General features: G+C 44.6%; 27 non-coding genes across 27 annotated transcripts; 24 read left to right on the top strand and 3 right to left on the bottom strand.

Annotated features, from left to right (window-relative positions):
• Positions 1-631: 631 nt before the first annotated feature.
• On the top strand, positions 632-703 carry trnap-ugg. Its single transcript has one exon. It is a non-coding gene; the product is annotated as a tRNA-Pro (tRNA).
• A 95-nt stretch (positions 704-798) lies between these two features.
• trnai-aau lies at positions 799-872 on the top strand. Its single transcript has one exon. It is a non-coding gene; the product is annotated as a tRNA-Ile (tRNA).
• A 299-nt stretch (positions 873-1,171) lies between these two features.
• trnaq-uug lies at positions 1,172-1,243 on the top strand. The gene has a single exon. It is a non-coding gene; the product is annotated as a tRNA-Gln (tRNA).
• A 117-nt stretch (positions 1,244-1,360) lies between these two features.
• Positions 1,361-1,432, top strand: trnaq-cug. The gene has a single exon. It is a non-coding gene; the product is annotated as a tRNA-Gln (tRNA).
• Positions 1,433-1,581: 149 nt separating this feature from the next.
• trnaa-agc lies at positions 1,582-1,655 on the bottom strand. Its single transcript has one exon. It is a non-coding gene; the product is annotated as a tRNA-Ala (tRNA).
• Positions 1,656-2,889: 1,234 nt separating this feature from the next.
• trnap-ugg lies at positions 2,890-2,961 on the top strand. The gene has a single exon. It is a non-coding gene; the product is annotated as a tRNA-Pro (tRNA).
• Positions 2,962-3,056: 95 nt separating this feature from the next.
• trnai-aau lies at positions 3,057-3,130 on the top strand. Its single transcript has one exon. It is a non-coding gene; the product is annotated as a tRNA-Ile (tRNA).
• Positions 3,131-3,429: 299 nt separating this feature from the next.
• On the top strand, positions 3,430-3,501 carry trnaq-uug. The gene has a single exon. It is a non-coding gene; the product is annotated as a tRNA-Gln (tRNA).
• Positions 3,502-3,617: 116 nt separating this feature from the next.
• trnaq-cug lies at positions 3,618-3,689 on the top strand. Its single transcript has one exon. It is a non-coding gene; the product is annotated as a tRNA-Gln (tRNA).
• A 152-nt stretch (positions 3,690-3,841) lies between these two features.
• trnaa-agc lies at positions 3,842-3,914 on the bottom strand. The gene has a single exon. It is a non-coding gene; the product is annotated as a tRNA-Ala (tRNA).
• A 1,249-nt stretch (positions 3,915-5,163) lies between these two features.
• trnap-ugg lies at positions 5,164-5,235 on the top strand. Its single transcript has one exon. It is a non-coding gene; the product is annotated as a tRNA-Pro (tRNA).
• A 95-nt stretch (positions 5,236-5,330) lies between these two features.
• Positions 5,331-5,404, top strand: trnai-aau. Its single transcript has one exon. It is a non-coding gene; the product is annotated as a tRNA-Ile (tRNA).
• A 298-nt stretch (positions 5,405-5,702) lies between these two features.
• trnaq-uug lies at positions 5,703-5,774 on the top strand. The gene has a single exon. It is a non-coding gene; the product is annotated as a tRNA-Gln (tRNA).
• Positions 5,775-5,890: 116 nt separating this feature from the next.
• On the top strand, positions 5,891-5,962 carry trnaq-cug. Its single transcript has one exon. It is a non-coding gene; the product is annotated as a tRNA-Gln (tRNA).
• A 1,466-nt stretch (positions 5,963-7,428) lies between these two features.
• Positions 7,429-7,500, top strand: trnap-ugg. The gene has a single exon. It is a non-coding gene; the product is annotated as a tRNA-Pro (tRNA).
• A 95-nt stretch (positions 7,501-7,595) lies between these two features.
• On the top strand, positions 7,596-7,669 carry trnai-aau. The gene has a single exon. It is a non-coding gene; the product is annotated as a tRNA-Ile (tRNA).
• A 288-nt stretch (positions 7,670-7,957) lies between these two features.
• Positions 7,958-8,029, top strand: trnaq-uug. Its single transcript has one exon. It is a non-coding gene; the product is annotated as a tRNA-Gln (tRNA).
• A 116-nt stretch (positions 8,030-8,145) lies between these two features.
• On the top strand, positions 8,146-8,219 carry trnaq-cug. The gene has a single exon. It is a non-coding gene; the product is annotated as a tRNA-Gln (tRNA).
• A 4,821-nt stretch (positions 8,220-13,040) lies between these two features.
• On the top strand, positions 13,041-13,112 carry trnap-ugg. Its single transcript has one exon. It is a non-coding gene; the product is annotated as a tRNA-Pro (tRNA).
• Positions 13,113-13,208: 96 nt separating this feature from the next.
• trnai-aau lies at positions 13,209-13,282 on the top strand. Its single transcript has one exon. It is a non-coding gene; the product is annotated as a tRNA-Ile (tRNA).
• A 298-nt stretch (positions 13,283-13,580) lies between these two features.
• Positions 13,581-13,652, top strand: trnaq-uug. The gene has a single exon. It is a non-coding gene; the product is annotated as a tRNA-Gln (tRNA).
• Positions 13,653-13,768: 116 nt separating this feature from the next.
• trnaq-cug lies at positions 13,769-13,840 on the top strand. The gene has a single exon. It is a non-coding gene; the product is annotated as a tRNA-Gln (tRNA).
• A 1,458-nt stretch (positions 13,841-15,298) lies between these two features.
• trnap-ugg lies at positions 15,299-15,370 on the top strand. Its single transcript has one exon. It is a non-coding gene; the product is annotated as a tRNA-Pro (tRNA).
• Positions 15,371-15,465: 95 nt separating this feature from the next.
• Positions 15,466-15,539, top strand: trnai-aau. The gene has a single exon. It is a non-coding gene; the product is annotated as a tRNA-Ile (tRNA).
• Positions 15,540-15,838: 299 nt separating this feature from the next.
• On the top strand, positions 15,839-15,910 carry trnaq-uug. Its single transcript has one exon. It is a non-coding gene; the product is annotated as a tRNA-Gln (tRNA).
• A 116-nt stretch (positions 15,911-16,026) lies between these two features.
• trnaq-cug lies at positions 16,027-16,098 on the top strand. The gene has a single exon. It is a non-coding gene; the product is annotated as a tRNA-Gln (tRNA).
• A 149-nt stretch (positions 16,099-16,247) lies between these two features.
• Positions 16,248-16,320, bottom strand: trnaa-agc. Its single transcript has one exon. It is a non-coding gene; the product is annotated as a tRNA-Ala (tRNA).
• Positions 16,321-16,595: the final 275 nt, after the last annotated feature.

The following is a 16,595-nucleotide window of genomic DNA, read 5'->3' as shown; positions in this document are numbered from 1 at the left end:
TGTTATTGTACCACACTTTGCATCAACTTCTGATTTTATTTTTTATTGTTTTCTTACATGTGATTTATTACAAATAATTGACTTGGCTTTCACAAGATCGGGATCCTGTATCAGAAATAACTTTTGTGATCAATTAAGTTGGAAACCATGAGAAATTGCAACAGGGTAAGTACTTCCACGGAACCTTCACTACACGTTAAATTTGTTATCTGCACACACACACAGACGTAAAAAGGCAGCACAGATTTGTCTTTGTGCATCTCTTCTTTTCTTTTTTTCTTTATGGTCAACGATTCTTGATATTTGACGTGTGTGCATTTGAAACATCTGATTGACCAGGCATTTTTGACGTCTCGTTTCGTCCCCATTCGGGCTAATTGGAGTTGTACTAGCATGACTGGAAATAGCTGCCTGTGGGCAATACTTGCTTTAACTTCCATTTCTGAAATCAGCTTCCTACTTTCATTAGGACTCTGCTGACTATCCTACACACCCAACAGGTGAGGCTAGAGGGTACGTACTTTAGCACTTTTTCTGCCATAGGTGCAGATTTTGTGATGCTTCTTGCGTTTAAAAGCCATTTGAACAGAGATGCTCGTGGCTAGGCAGTGGATCAACAGCACAGCGAGCAGGCTCGTTGGTCTAGGGGTATGATTCTCGCTTTGGGTGCGAGAGGTCCCGGGTTCAAATCCCGGACGAGCCCTTGGTGAGGCTTGGTCCTGAAGCTCTTTGCTCTCTTTAGTGTCATGGGCGATCATGAAATTTTTGGCATATTGGGAAGAATATCGTCCAGTATCCGGCCGGTTAGCTCAGTTGGTTAGAGCGTGGTGCTAATAACGCCAAGGTCGCGGGTTCGATCCCCGTACGGGCCATCCTCTTTTGTTCTCTGGGAGCTCAGCTCTGCTCCTCTCGTAAAGTGAGGGGTGCTCTCATGTAAATCCCTGCTGGTTAAGCCACTGGTGGGTTTGGCCGAAACAGCTCTGTTGGAAGAGCGTTAGACTGAAGTTCTAAAGGTCTCTGGTTCGATCTCGGGTTTCGGCAGATGCTCCCTGTCCTTGACTCTTGGTCGAGGTGGGCTGAAGTTCACTGGGAACCAAACCCACTGTCTAATTGGCTGCCCAAACCCACATCACTATTTGTCTTCCAGATGGTGGGGCAGTGAGGGAGTAGTTGTTCCATGGTGTAATGGTTAGCACTCTGGACTTTGAATCCAGTGATCCGAGTTCAAGTCTCGGTGGAACCTGTGTTCCTTCTTGCGGCAGGTAAAGCAAAATAAAAGCACAAGTTTAGAGCTTCTTCTGGCGGCCCAATGAGTGATTTAGTCTTTGTGGGAATGTGAGCAAGTGCCCCCCGTTGTCAAGGTTCCATGGTGTAATGGTTAGCACTCTGGACTCTGAATCCAGCGATCCGAGTTCAAATCTCGGTGGGACCTGCTTTTGCCATGAATGTGAGCAGGACCAACTTCGAAACCCTTTTTGTCGGCAATGAGCCCCAAAAGCTCAGGTAGGGAGCATGGCTTCATAACATCAAAGCTCAGTCTGTCTAGTTAAGGAAGTTAGCGGAAAAGGCTAGATCTCTGTTTGGAGAATGCGGGCATCGATCCCGCTACCTCTCGCATGCTAAGCGAGCGCTCTACCCATTTGAGCTAATTCCCCTGGCCGTAGGGGCCAGATGTCCATCCCTTCAAAAGACTCCATGGAGGGGCGTTTGCTATTGTGCGTGCAGGTGCTGTAGCGGGACGTTCCGAGGGGCTCAAAGAAAAGAGGCCATACCTCCTCTTCGCTGACATCTTTGCAGTGGCCACCACTTAGTTGTAGAGTTAACTGAAAGATCGTGCTTTTGTTTGTAAGGCCCTTCTTGGTCTTTCTCCCCAGTATATGTGTGGACTCCTGTATTACATACACTACCTGTGGATCACTCAGGTCAAGCGGCCAACCTCTCCTTTCTGTTTCCCACTCTCAAAGGGACATCTGGCTGTTGCGGGTGTTCTCCCTAAGCTCTGGAAGAGTCCCCCTCCTTATGTCAGGTCCACCCCCAATTTTATATCCATTCATAGGCCCAGTTTCATTCGTTGGCCTTTGACATTGTCTCAAGGTGTAGAAAATCTTCCATGTCAGGTCATTTTTCTTCTTTCGTCCTTGCTCTCGTTGTTCTTTTCCTCTGGTAATCGTGATGGCTGTCATCTTTTATTAGCTCATTTCTTCTAATGCTAGCTTGTTTCATTCAGCGTTTCTTTAAATGACATTTTCTGAGCTTTCCTGTTATTGTACCACACTTTGCATCAACTTCTGATTTTATTTTTTATTGTTTTCTTACATGTGATTTATTACAAATAATTGACTTGGCTTTCACAAGATCGGGATCCTGTATCAGAAGTAACTTTTGTGATCAATTAAGTTGGAAACCATGAGAATTGCAACAGGGTAAGTACTTCCACGGAACCTTCACTACACGTTAAATTTGTTATCTGCACACACACACAGACGTAAAAAGGCAGCACAGATTTGTCTTTGTGCATCTCTTCTTTTCTTTTTTTTCTTTATGGTCAACGATTCTTGATATTTGACGTGTGTGCATTTGAAACATCTGATTGACCAGGCATTTTTGACGTCTCGTTTCGTCCCCATTCGGGCTAATTGGAGTTGTACTAGCATGACTGGAAATAGCTGCCTGTGGGCAATACTTGCTTTAACTTCCATTTCTGAAATCAGCTTCCTACTTTCATTAGGACTCTGCTGACTATCCTACACACCCAACAGGTGAGGCTAGAGGGTACGTACTTTAGCACTTTTTCTGCCATAGGTGCAGATTTTGTGATGCTTCTTGCGTTTAAAGCCATTTGAACAGAGATGCTCGTGGCTAGGCAGTGGATCAACAGCACAGCGAGCAGGCTCGTTGGTCTAGGGGTATGATTCTCGCTTTGGGTGCGAGAGGTCCCGGGTTCAAATCCCGGACGAGCCCTTGGTGAGGCTTGGTCCTGAAGCTCTTTGATCTCTTTAGTGTCATGGGCGATCATTAAATTTTTGGCATATTGGGAAGAGTATCGTCCAGTATCCGGCCGGTTAGCTCAGTTGGTTAGAGCTTGGTGCTAATAACGCCAAGGTCGCGGGTTCGATCCCCGTACGGGCCATCCTCTTTTGTTCTCTGGGGAGCTCAGCTCTGCTCCTCTCGTAAAGTGAGGGGTGCTCTCATGTAAATCCCTGCTGGTTAAGCCACTGGTGGGTTTGGCCGAAACAGCTCTGTTGGAAGAGCGTTAGACTGAAGTTCTAAAGGTCTCTGGTTCGATCTCGGGTTTCGGCAGATGCTCCCTGTCCTTGACTCTTGGTCGAGGTGGGCTGAAGTTCACTGGGAACCAAACCCACAGTCTAATTGGCTGCCCAAACCCACATCACTATTTGTCTTCCAGATGGTGGGCAGTGAGGGAGTAGTGGTTCCATGGTGTAATGGTTAGCACTCTGGACTTTGAATCCAGTGATCCGAGTTCAAGTCTCGGTGGAACCTGTGTTCCTTCTTGCGGCAGGTAAAGCAAAATAAAAGCACAAGTTTAGAGCTTCATCTGGCGGCCCAATGAGTGATTTAGTCTTTGTGGGAATGTGAGCAAGTGCCCCCGTTGTCAAGGTTCCATGGTGTAATGGTTAGCACTCTGGACTCTGAATCCAGCGATCCGAGTTCAAATCTCGGTGGGACCTGCTTTTTTTGCCATGAATGTGCGCAGGACCAACTTCGAAACCCTTTTTGTCGGCAGTGAGCCCCAAAAGCTCAGGTAGGGAGCATGGCTTCATAACATCAAAGCTCAGTCTGTCTAGTTAAGGAAGTTAGCGGAAAAGGCTAGATCTCTGCTTGGAGAATGCGGGCATCGATCCCGCTACCTCTCGCATGCTAAGCGAGCGCTCTACCATTTGAGCTAATTCCCCTGGCCGTAGGGGCCAGATGTCCATCCCCTTTCAAAAGACTCCATGGAGGGGCGTTTGCTATTGTGCGTGCAGGTGCTGTAGCGGGACGTTCCGAGGGGGCTCAAAGAAAAGAGGCCATACCTCCTCTTCGCTGACATCTTTGCAGTGGCCACCACTTAGTTGTAGAGTTAACTGAAAGATCGTGCTTTTGTTTGTAAGGCCCTTCTTGGTCTTTCTCCCCCCAGTATATGTGTGGACTCCTGTATTACATACACTACCTGTGGATCACTCAGGTCAAGCGGCCAACCTCTCCTTTCTGTTTCCCACTCTCAAAGGGACATCTGGCTGTTGCGCGTGTTCTCCCTAAGCTCTGGAAGAGTCCCCCTCCTTATGTCAGGTCCACCCCCAATTTTTATATCCATTCATAGGCCCAGTTTCATTCGTTGGCCTTTGACATTGTCTCAAGGTGTAGAAAATCTTCCATGTCAGGTCATTTTTCTTCTTTCGTCCTTGCTCTCGTTGTTCCTTTCCTCTGGTAATCGTGATGGCTGTCATCTTTTATTAGCTCATTTCTTCTAATGCTAGCTTGTTTCATTCAGCGTTTCTTTAAATGACATTTTCTGAGCTTTCCTGTTATTGTACCACACTTTGCATCAACTTCTGATTTTATTTTTTATTGTTTTCTTACATGTGATTTATTACAAATAATTGACTTGGCTTTCACAAGATCGGGATCCTGTATCAGAAGTAACTTTTGTGATCAATTAAGTTGGAAACCATGAGAATTGCAACAGGGTAAGTACTTCCACGGAACCTTCACTACACGTTAAATTTGTTATCTGCACACACACACAGACGTAAAAAGGCAGCACAGATTTGTCTTTGGTGCATCTCTTCTTTTCTTTTTTTCTTTCTTTATGGTCAACGATTCTTGATATTTGACGTGTGTGCATTTGAAACATCTGATTGACCAGGCATTTTGGACGTCTCGTTTCGTCCCCATTCGGGCTAATTGGAGTTGTACTAGCATGACTGGAAATAGCTGCCTGTGGGCAATACTTGCTTTAACTTCCATTTCTGAAATCAGCTTCCTACTTTCATTAGGACTCTGCTGACTATCCTACACACCCAACAGGTGAGGCTAGAGGGTACGTACTTTAGCACTTTTTCTGCCATAGGTGCAGATTTTGTGATGCTTCTTGCGTTTAAAAGCCATTTGAACAGAGATGCTCGTGGCTAGGCAGTGGATCAACAGCACAGCGTCTCGGCAGGCTCGTTGGTCTAGGGGTATGATTCTCGCTTTGGGTGCGAGAGGTCCCGGGTTCAAATCCCGGACGAGCCCTTGGTGAGGCTTGGTCCTGAAGCTCTTTGCTCTCTTTAGTGTCATGGGCGATCATGAAATTTTTGGCATATTGGGAAGAATATCGCTCAGTATCCGGCCGGTTAGCTCAGTTGGTTAGAGCGTGGTGCTAATAACGCCAAGGTCGCGGGTTCGATCCCCGTACGGGCCATCCTCTTTTGTTCTCTGGGAGCTCAGCTCTGCTCCTCTCGTAAAGTGAGGGGTGCTCTCATGTAAATCCCTGCTGGTTAAGCCACTGGTGGGTTTGGCCGAAACAGCTCTGTTGGAAGAGCGTTAGACTGAAGTTCTAAAGGTCTCTGGTTCGATCTCGGGTTTCGGCAGATGCTTCCTGTCCTTGACTCTTGGTCGAGGTGGGCTGAAGTTCACTGGGAACCAAACCCACTGTCTAATTGGCTGCCCAAACCCACATCACTATTTGTCTTCCAGATGGTGGGCAGTGAGGGAGTAGTGGTTCCATGGTGTAATGGTTAGCACTCTGGACTTTGAATCCAGTGATCCGAGTTCAAGTCTCGGTGGAACCTGTGTTCCTTCTTGCGGCAGGTAAAGCAAAATAAAAGCACAAGTTTAGAGCTTCTTCTGGCGGCCCAATGAGTGATTTAGTCTTTGTGGGAATGTGAGCAAGTGCCCCCGTTGTCAAGGTTCCATGGTGTAATGGTTAGCACTCTGGACTCTGAATCCAGCGATCCGAGTTCAAATCTCGATGGGACCTGCTTTTGCCATGAATGTGCGCAGGACCAACTTCGAAAACCTTTTTGTCGGCAGTGAGCCCCAAAACCTCAGGTAGGGAGCATGGCTTCATAACATCAAAGCTCAGTCTGTCTAGTTAAGGAAGTTAGCGGAAAAGGCTAGATCTCTGTTTGGAGAATGCGGGCATCGATCCCGCTACCTCTCGCATGCTAAGCGAGCTCGCTCTCTACCATTTGAGCTAATTCCCCTGGCCGTAGGGGCCAGATGTCCATCCCTTCAAAAGACTCCATGGAGGGGCGTTTGCTATTGCGCGTGCAGGTGCTGTAGCGGGACGTTCCGAGGGGCTCAAAGAAAAGAGGCCATACCTCCTCTTCGCTGACATCTTTGCAGTGGCCACCACTTAGTTGTAGAGTTAACTGAAAGATCGTGCTTTTGTTTGTAAGGCCCTTCTTGGTCTTTCTCCCCAGTATATGTGTGGACTCCTGTATTACATACACTACATGTGGATCACTCAGGTCAAGCGGCCAACCTCTCCTTTCTGTTTCCCACTCTCAAAGGGACATCTGGCTGTTGCGGGTGTTCTCCCTAAGCTCTGGAAGAGTCCCCCTCCTTATGTCAGGTCCACCCCCAATTTTATATCCATTCATAGGCCCAGTTTCATTCGTTGGCCTTTGACATTGTCTCAAGGTGTAGAAAATCTTCCATGTCAGGTCATTTTTTTTTTCTTCTTTCGTCCTTGCTCTCGTTGTTCTTTTCCTCTGGTAATCGTGATGGCTGTCATCTTTTATTAGCTCATTTCTTCTAATGCTAGCTTGTTTCATTCAGCGTTTCTTTTAAATGACATTTTCTGAGCTTTCCTGTTATTGTACCACACTTTGCATCAACTTCTGATTTTATTTTTTATTGTTTTCTTACATGTGATTTATTACAAATAATTGACTTGGCTTTCACAAGATCGGGATCCTGTATCAGAAGTAACTTTTGTGATCAATTAAGTTGGAAACCATGAGAATTGCAACAGGGTAAGTACTTCCACGGAACCTTCACTACACGTTAAAATTGTTATCTGCACACACACACAGACGTAAAAAAGGCAGCACAGATTTGTCTTTGTGCATCTCTTCTTTTCTTTTTTTTTTTATGGTCAACGATTCTTGATATTTGACGTGTGTGCATTTGAAACATCTGATTGACCAGGCATTTTGGACGTCTCGTTTCGTCCCCATTCGGGCTAATTGGAGTTGTACTAGCATGACTGGAAATAGCTGCCTGTGGGCAATACTTGCTTTAACTTCCATTTCTGAAATCAGCTTCCTACTTTCATTAGGACTCTGCTGACTATCCTACACACCCAACAGGTGAGGCTAGAGGGTACGTACTTTAGCACTTTTTCTGCCATAGGTGCAGATTTTGTGATGCTTCTTGCGTTTAAAGCCATTTGAACAGAGATTCTCGTGGCTAGGCAGTGGATCAACAGCACAGCGAGCAGGCTCGTTGGTCTAGGGGTATGATTCTCGCTTTGGGTGCGAGAGGTCCCGGGTTCAAATCCCGGACGAGCCCTTGGTGAGGCTTGGTCCTGAAGCTCTTTGCTCTCTTTAGTGTCATGGGCGACCATGAAATTTTTGGCATATTGGGAAGAATATCGTTCAGTATCCGGCCGGTTAGCTCAGTTGGTTAGAGCGTGGTGCTAATAACGCCAAGGTCGCGGGTTCGATCCCCGTACGGGCCGTTCTCTGGGAGCTCAGCTCTGCTCCTCTCGTAAAGTGAGGGGTGCTCTCATGTAAATCCCTGCTGGTTAAGCCACTGGTGGGTTTGGCCGAAACAGCTCTGTTGGAAGAGCGTTAGACTGAAGTTCTAAAGGTCTCTGGTTCGATCTCGGGTTTCGGCAGATACTCCCTGTCCTTGACTCTTGGTCGAGGTGGGCTGAAGTTCACTGGGAACCAAACCCACTGTCTAATTGGCTGCCCAAACCCACATCACTATTTGTCTTCCAGATGGTGGGCAGTGAGGGAGTAGTGGTTCCATGGTGTAATGGTTAGCACTCTGGACTTTGAATCCAGTGATCCGAGTTCAAGTCTCGGTGGAACCTGTGTTCCTTCTTGCGGCAGGTAAAGCAAAATAAAAGCGCAAGTTTAGAGCTTCTTCTGGCGGCCCAATGAGTGATTTAGTCTTTGTGGGAATGTGAGCAAGTGCCCCCGTTGTCAAGGTTCCATGGTGTAAAATGGTTAGCACTCTGGACTCTGAATCCAGCGATCCGAGTTCAAATCTCGGTGGGACCTGCTTTTGCCATGAATGTGCGCAGGACCAACTTCGAAACCCTTTTTGTCGGCAGTGAGCCCCAAAAGCTCAGGTAGGGAGCATGGCTTCATAACATCAAAGCTCAGTCTGTCTAGTTAAGGAAGTTAGCGGAAAAGGCTAGATCTCTGTTTGGAGAATGCGGGCATCGATCCCGCTACCTCTCTCTCTTGCGCCTACTGCTTTCCACCGACTGAGCCAAAGTAAGCCCAAAGTAAGCCCACATGAGCCAATCGCGTTTCTCTTGTGGCTTACTTTTGACCAATCGCGTTTCGCCTGTGGCTTACTTTTGACCAATCGCGTTTCGCCTGTGGCTTACTTTTGACCAATCGCGTTTCTCTCCTGTGGCTTACATTTGACCAATCGCGTTTCGGCTGTGGCTGACTTTTGACCAATCGCCGGCCGCTGTTATTGTCATCTTTGCAATAGGTAAGGCTATTACTTAATTATTGAATATCGGTCATTATTTGTTCATATACAGTGTGTATTTTTGGAAAATAAAACGTGCTAATATTGCTAGCATGTATAGCATACGTATTCCTCAGTACCTGTGAACCTGTAACTTTTCACATGATAAATGATCAGATAAGATAAATCATCGACCGTCTGCTAATTAAGCTATCTTGCTGTCAATGACAATGATGTGTGTATTGTTCGTGAAGTCATGGTTTCTGGGCCCTATGGCTGAAATTAATAATGATTAAAACAATTTACATTTATATTTGGTAATAACACATAATAACAACACACACATTTTACCAAGAAAAATTTAATATTTTCTAAAATAAAGTAATAATAATGACTTTTTGATAAATAACATTGAGAGTCTTAACTTAAAAAAAAAAAAAAAAAAAAAAAAAAATTTATCCATATGGGCCAAAGTATGTGGGAATAGTGCTCATTTTAATTTGGGTAGACCAAAAAAGTGAAAAACACAATGAAAAAATGCCTGAAATTTTAAGAGGTTAAAGCACCTGGTGTAACCCTGGGGTAAGAGGACAGCATTTGAAGTATGGGAATGTGAGTCGTCAGAAGACTGGTCTATATTTTGTAAATATAGTATATTTTTGTAAAGACTTTTGACTGCTAGTGTATATTAAAATTTATCTCCATTTACTAGGGAGCAGTCATTGGACCTGATGGCATCGCTGGGTGGGACAAGGTCCAGGATCTGGCTGGTTACCTGGTGGGTCTTCGTGAGGCTCCTTACCTCACTGACCTGCAGGTGACAGAGGTCATCCAGCTGTGGACAGCTCTCCCTGATGTTGATAAACAGCGGGTCAACTATCAGCCTCGACATCAGCCTCAGCTGACACATGGGCGCTTTAAGGCACCAAAGCACATTATTTGCTTCCAATGAACTGAATACTCCTAAACATATATATATATATATATATATATATATATATATATATATATATATTAATATATATATATATATATATATATATATATATTAAAGTAATTTAATTTCAGGTTTCAACGGCAGCAGAAGAATCAGGAAATGAGTGTCCTCGCCCAGGGACTGACTCCACCTGACCCAATTGATGTGGCTGATACGCAGCTTCCTCCGCCGAGGAAAAAAAAATGGATGACGTGCCATCAACATCAGGCCCAAAACATCAATTTATCCTTCCGCCAAATCGAAAAGGACAGGCTCCTCTTCTGCGACCAGGTCGACGGCTCGCTGCTGCTGCACCAGGGGAGTGCCCCATCACACCTGCCCCCACAGCAGCAGGAGTTGTGCAGCCCATTTCAGCACCTGGGTCACTGTTAGGCACACTAGTCCTTAACCCAGACATGACTGTGTCAATGGTGATTCCATCTTCTGGTGCTTCGACATCCGGTGCAGGCCCAGCTCCACCTGCTCCTTAGTCTGCTGCTCCTGTGTCTGCTGCTCCTGTGTCTGCTGCTACTCCTGTGTGTGTCTGCTGCTACTGTGTCCCGTTACACCGAGAGGAACAGGCGCCGGCGGGCCCTGGAGAAGGAAAGCGGAGTCCGTCCGTAAGAGGAAGTATGTGCGAGGGGTTACTTTTAACACGTGCAGCAAATGTGGGCAGCCCAAAACTAAAAAGTTTGGTCATAGCCGATATGGTAATGCCACATTTTGCTCACGTGCATCAAATGGAAAATCTTTAGATGACTGGTTGGCGGAACAGCGCCAGCAAAATAAATGAAAAAAAACTCTCTGCCTCCTCAGTAAATAATATGTTTCCTGTATACATTTTGTATATATAACATGGTCACACTCTTTTCATATTGTTTTTTTTTTAATATATATATAAATATTAGGGCTGTCAAATGATTAATCACGATTAATCACATCCAAAATAAAAGTTTTGTTTACATAATATATGTGTGTATACTGTGTATATTTATTATGTATATATAAATACACACACATGCATGTATATATTTAAGAAGAAGAATATGTTATGTTTATATATTAAATATATTTATATATATATAAAATAAAAAATATAAATATATAAATGTATATACATACATGTAAATGTTTTCTAAATATATAATTTATGTGTGTGTATTTATATATACATAATAAATATACACAGTACACATACATATATTATGTAAACAAAAAAACTCTTATTTTGGATGCGATTAATCGTGATTAATCATTGGACAGCCCTAATATATATATATATATATATATATATATATATAGTTATATATATATATATATATATCTTTCCTGTATATATATATTTTGTATATAGTACATGGTCCCACTCTTTTCATATTGTCCTTTTTATATTGTTTATGTATGTGTGTGTGTGTGTGTGTGTGTGTGTGTGTGTGTTATTTTATTACATTGTTAAAATAAATAATAAATTTTTTTTTGTATATATTACATTGGCCCACTCCTTCATATTGTATATATATATATATATATATATATATATATATATATATATATATATATATATAAATATATATATATATATATATATATATATATATATATATATATATACACGTGTGTGTGTACTCATTTCAATATTTGTTTGTATTCATTTTAATAAAACATTTTACATTTTACATTTGAAGTGTCTTTTGATCAGATAAATAAAATCTGCTAAATCATATCAATCAAATCATATCCACACACACAAAAAACATATTTGAAGAAACGTTTTTTTATTCATTGTATTTAAACACAAAAAATAATATACATACAAAATAAAAAAATCAATGTAATATACGATCAATCAATATAATGGTATGTCATAGATAACTGTAAAAAGGCTCGGTTTATTGCACGCTTAACAATACATGTAGTGAAGAGATGACGTCACGGCTCATCTGAAGAGATGACGTCACGGCTCATCTGAAAAACCACGGGTTCGAGTCCAGGCCGCGGAGGGTGAATTGTTTCACATGTAATTACAACTCTTCAAAACGCAGAGGAATATACCCCGAGTATTGCTGCAGGGGAAATTTTTCGGCGTTTTCCCGTGTTCTGCGTCTTTTTTTTTTCTTGCGTGCGGGCGCAAAGATTGGGCCCCTTCCTTTGCGCAGCGAGCGCTCTACCATTTGAGCTAATTCCCCTGGCCGTAGGGGCCAGATGTCCATCCCTTCAAAAGACTCCATGGAGGGGCGTTTGCTATTGTGCGTGCAGGTGCTGTAGCGGGACGTTCCGAGGGGCTCAAAGAAAAGAGGCCATACCTCCTCTTCGCTGACAACTTTGCAGTGGCCACCACTTAGTTGTAGAGTTAACTGAAAGATCGTGCTTTTGTTTGTAAGGCCCTTCTTGGTCTTTCTCCCCAGTATATGTGTGGACTCCTGTATTACATACACTACCTGTGGATCACTCAGGTCAAGCGGCCAACCTCTCCTTTCTGTTTCCCACTCTCAAAGGGACATCTGGCTGTTGCGGGTGTTCTCCCTAAGCTCTGGAAGAGTCCCCCTCCTTATGTCAGATCCACCCCCAATTTTATATCCATTCATAGGCCCAGTTTCATTCGTTGGCCTTTGACATTGTCTCAAGGTGTAGAAAATCTTCCATGTCAGGTCATTTTTCTTCTTTCGTCCTTGCTCTCGTTGTTCTTTTCCTCTGGTAATCGTGATGGCTGTCATCTTTTATTAGCTCATTTCTTCTAATGCTAGCTTGTTTCATTCAGCGTTTCTTTAAATGACATTTTCTGAGCTTTCCTGTTATTGTACCACACTTTGCATCAACTTCTGATTTTATTTTTTATTGTTTTCTTACATGTGATTTATTACAAATAATTGACTTGGCTTTCACAAGATCGGGATCCTGTATCAGAAGTAACTTTTGTGATCAATTAAGTTGGAAACCATGAGAATTGCAACAGGGTAAGTACTTCCACGGAACCCTCACTACACGTTAAATTTGTTATCTGCACACACACACACAGACGTAAAAAGGCAGCACAGATTTGTCTTTGTGCATCTCTTCTTTTCTTTTTTTCTTTATGGTCAACGATTCTTGATATTTGACGTGTGTGTATTTGAAACATCTGATTGACCAGGCATTTTGGACGTCTCGTTTCGTCCCCATTCGGGCTAATTGGAGTTGTACTAGCATGACTGGAAATAGCTGCCTGTGGGCAATACTTGCTTTAACTTCCATTTCTGAAATCAGCTTCCTACTTTCATTAGGACTCTGCTGACTATCCTACACACCCAACAGGTGAGGCTAGAGGGTACGTACTTTAGCACTTTTTCTGCCATAGGTGCAGATTTTGTGATGCTTCTTGCGTTTAAAGCCATTTGAACAGAGATGCTCGTGGCTAGGCAGTGGATCAACAGCACAGCGAGCAGGCTCGTTGGTCTAGGGGTATGATTCTCGCTTTGGGTGCGAGAGGTCCCGGGTTCAAATCACGGACGAGCCCTTGGTGAGGCTTGGTCCTGAAGCTCTTTGCTCTCTTTAGTGTCATGAGGCGATCATGAAATTTTTGGCATATTGGGAAGAATATCGTTCAGTATCCGGCCGGTTAGCTCAGTTGGTTAGAGCGTGGTGCTAATAACGCCAAGGTCGCGGGTTCGATCCCCGTACGGGCCATCCTCTTTTGTTCTCTGGGAGCTCAGCTCTGCTCCTCTCGTAAAGTGAGGGGTGCTCTCATGTAAATCCCTGCTGGTTAAGCCACTGGTGGGTTTGGCCGAAACAGCTCTGTTGGAAGAGCGTTAGACTGAAGTTCTAAAGGTCTCTGGTTCGATCTCGGGTTTCGGCAGATGCTCCCTGTCCTTGACTCTTGGTCGAGGTGGGCTGAAGTTCACTGGGAACCAAACCCACTGTCTAATTGGCTGCCCAAACCCACATCACTATTTGTCTTCCAGATGGTGGGCAGTGAGCGAGTAGTGGTTCCATGGTGTAATGGTTAGCACTCTGGACTTTGAATCCAGTGATCCGAGTTCAAGTCTCGGTGGAACCTGTGTTCCTTCTTGCGGCAGGTAAAGCAAAATAAAAGCACAAGTTTAGAGCTTCTTCTGGCGGCCCAATGAGTGATTTAATCTTTGTGGGAATGTGAGCAAGTGCCCCCGTTGTCAAGGTTCCATGGTGTAATGGTTAGCACTCTGGACTCTGAATCCAGCGATCCGAGTTCAAATCTCGGTGGGACCTGCTTTTGCCATGAATGTGCGCAGGACCAACTTCGAAACCCTTTTTGTCGGCAGTGAGCCCCAAAAGCTCAGGTAGGGAGCATGGCTTCATAACATCAAAGCTCAGTCTGTCTAGTTAAGGAAGTTAGCGGAAAAGGCTAGATCTCTGTTTGGAGAACGCGGGCATCGATCCCGCTACCTCTCGCATGCTAAGCGAGCGCTCTACCATTTGAGCTAATTCCCCTGGCCGTAGGGACCAGATGTCCATCCCTTCAAAAGACTCCATGGAGGGGCGTTTGCTATTGTGCGTGCAGGTGCTGTAGCGGGACGTTCCGAGGGGGGCTCAAAGAAAAGAGGCCATACCTCCTCTTCGCTGACATCTTTGCAGTGGCCACCACTTAGTTGTAGAGTTAACTGAAAGATCGTGCTTTTGTTTGTAAGGCCCTTCTTGGTCTTTCTCCCCAGTATATGTGTGGACTCCTGTATTACATACACTACCTGTGGATCACTCAGGTCAAGCGGCCAACCTCTCCTTTCTGTTTCCCACTCTCAAAGGGACATCTGGCTGTTGCGGGTGTTCTCCCTAAGCTCTGGAAGAGTCCCCCTCCTTATGTCAGGTCCACCCCCAATTTTATATCCATTCATAGGCCCAGTTTCATTCGTTGGCCTTTGACATTGTCTCAAGGTGTAGAAAATCTTCCATGTCAGGTCATTTTTCTTCTTTCGTCCTTGCTCTCGTTGTTCTTTTCCTCTGGTAATCGTGATGGCTGTCATCTTTTATTAGCTAATTTCTTCTAATGCTAGCTTGTTTCATTCAGCGTTTCTTTAAATGACATTTTTCTGAGCTTTCCTGTTATTGTACCACACTTTGCATCAACTTCTGATTTTATTTTTTATTGTTTTCTTACATGTGATTTATTACAAATAATTGACTTGGCTTTCACAAGATCGGGATCCTGTATCAGAAGTAACTTTTGTGATCAATTAAGTTGGAAACCATGAGAATTGCAACAGGGTAAGTACTTCCACGGAACCTTCACTACACGTTAAATTTGTTATCTGCACACACACACAGACGTAAAAAGGCAGCACAGATTTGTCTTTGTGCATCTCTTCTTTTCTTTTTTTCTTTATGGTCAACGATTCTTGATATTTGACGTGTGTGCATTTGAAACATCTGATTGACCAGGCATTTTGGACGTCTCGTTTCGTCCCCATTCGGGCTAATTGGAGTTGTACTAGCATGACTGGAAATAGCTGCCTGTGGGCAATACTTGCTTTAACTTCAATTTCTGAAATCAGCTTCCTACTTTCATTAGGACTCTGCTGACTATCCTACACACCCAACAGGTGAGGCTAGAGGGTACATACTTTAGCACTTTTTCTGCCATAGGTGCAGATTTTGTGATGCTTCTTGCGTTTAAAGCCATTTGAACAGAGATGCTCGTGGCTAGGCAGTGGATCAACAGCACAGCGAGCAGGCTCGTTGGTCTAGGGGTATGATTCTCGCTTTGGGTGCAAGAGGTCCCGGGTTCAAATCCCGGACGAGCCCTTGGTGAGGCTTGGTCCTGAAGCTCTTTGCTCTCTTTAGTGTCATGGGCGATCATGAAATTTTTGGCATATTGGGAAGAATATCGTTCAGTATCCGGCCGGTTAGCTCAGTTGGTTAGAGCGTGGTGCTAATAACGCCAAGGTCGCGGGTTCGATCCCCGTACGGGCCATCCTCTTTTTGTTCTCTGGGAGCTCAGCTCTGCTCCTCTCGTAAAGTGAGGGGTGCTCTCATGTAAATCCCTGCTGGTTAAGCCACTGGTGGGTTTGGCCGAAACAGCTCTGTTGGAAGAGCGTTAGACTGAAGTTCTAAAGGTCTCTGGTTCGATCTCGGGTTTCGGCAGATGCTCCCTGTCCTTGACTCTTGGTCGAGGTGGGCTGAAGTTCACTGGGAACCAAACCCACTGTCTAATTGGCTGCCCAAACCCTCATCACTATTTGTCTTCCAGATGGTGGGCAGTGAGGGAGTAGTGGTTCCATGGTGTAATGGTTAGCACTCTGGACTTTGAATCCAGTGATCCGAGTTCAAGTCTCGGTGGAACCTGTGTTCCTTCTTGCGGCAGGTAAAGCAAAATAAAAGCACAAGTTTAGAGCTTCTTCTGGCGGCCCAATGAGTGATTTAGTCTTTGTGGGAATGTGAGCAAGTGCCCCCGTTGTCAAGGTTCCATGGTGTAATGGTTAGCACTCTGGACTCTGAATCCAGCGATCCGAGTTCAAATCTCGGTGGGACCTGCTTTTGCCATGAATGTGCGCAGGACCAACTTCGAAACCCTTTTTGTCGGCAGTGAGCCCCAAAAGCTCAGGTAGGGAGCATGGCTTCATAACATCAAAGCTCAGTCTGTCTAGTTAAGGAAGTTAGCGGAAAAGGCTAGATCTCTGTTTGGAGAATGCGGGCATCGATCCCGCTACCTCTCGCATGCTAAGCGAGCGCTCTACCATTTGAGCTAATTCCCCTGGCCTTAGGGGCCAGATGTCCATCCCTTCAAAAGACTCCATGGAGGGGCGTTTGCTATTGTGCGTGCAGGTGCTGTAGCGGGACGTTCCGAGGGGCTCAAAGAAAAGAGGCCATACCTCCTCTTCGCTGACATCTTTGCAGTGGCCACCACTTAGTTGTAGAGTTAACTGAAAGATCGTGCTTTTGTTTGTAAGGCCCTTCTTGGTCTTTCTCCCCAGTATATGTGTGGACTCCTGTATTACATACACTACCTGTGGATCACTCAGGTCAAGCG

Source organism: Cyprinus carpio, unplaced genomic scaffold (genome assembly GCF_018340385.1).
Source record: "Cyprinus carpio isolate SPL01 unplaced genomic scaffold, ASM1834038v1 S000000150, whole genome shotgun sequence".
NCBI classification, from domain to species: domain Eukaryota; kingdom Metazoa; phylum Chordata; class Actinopteri; order Cypriniformes; family Cyprinidae; genus Cyprinus; species Cyprinus carpio.
The sequence above is the reverse complement of the archived record's forward strand: the minus strand, read 5'-3'. Positions and strand labels throughout refer to the sequence as shown.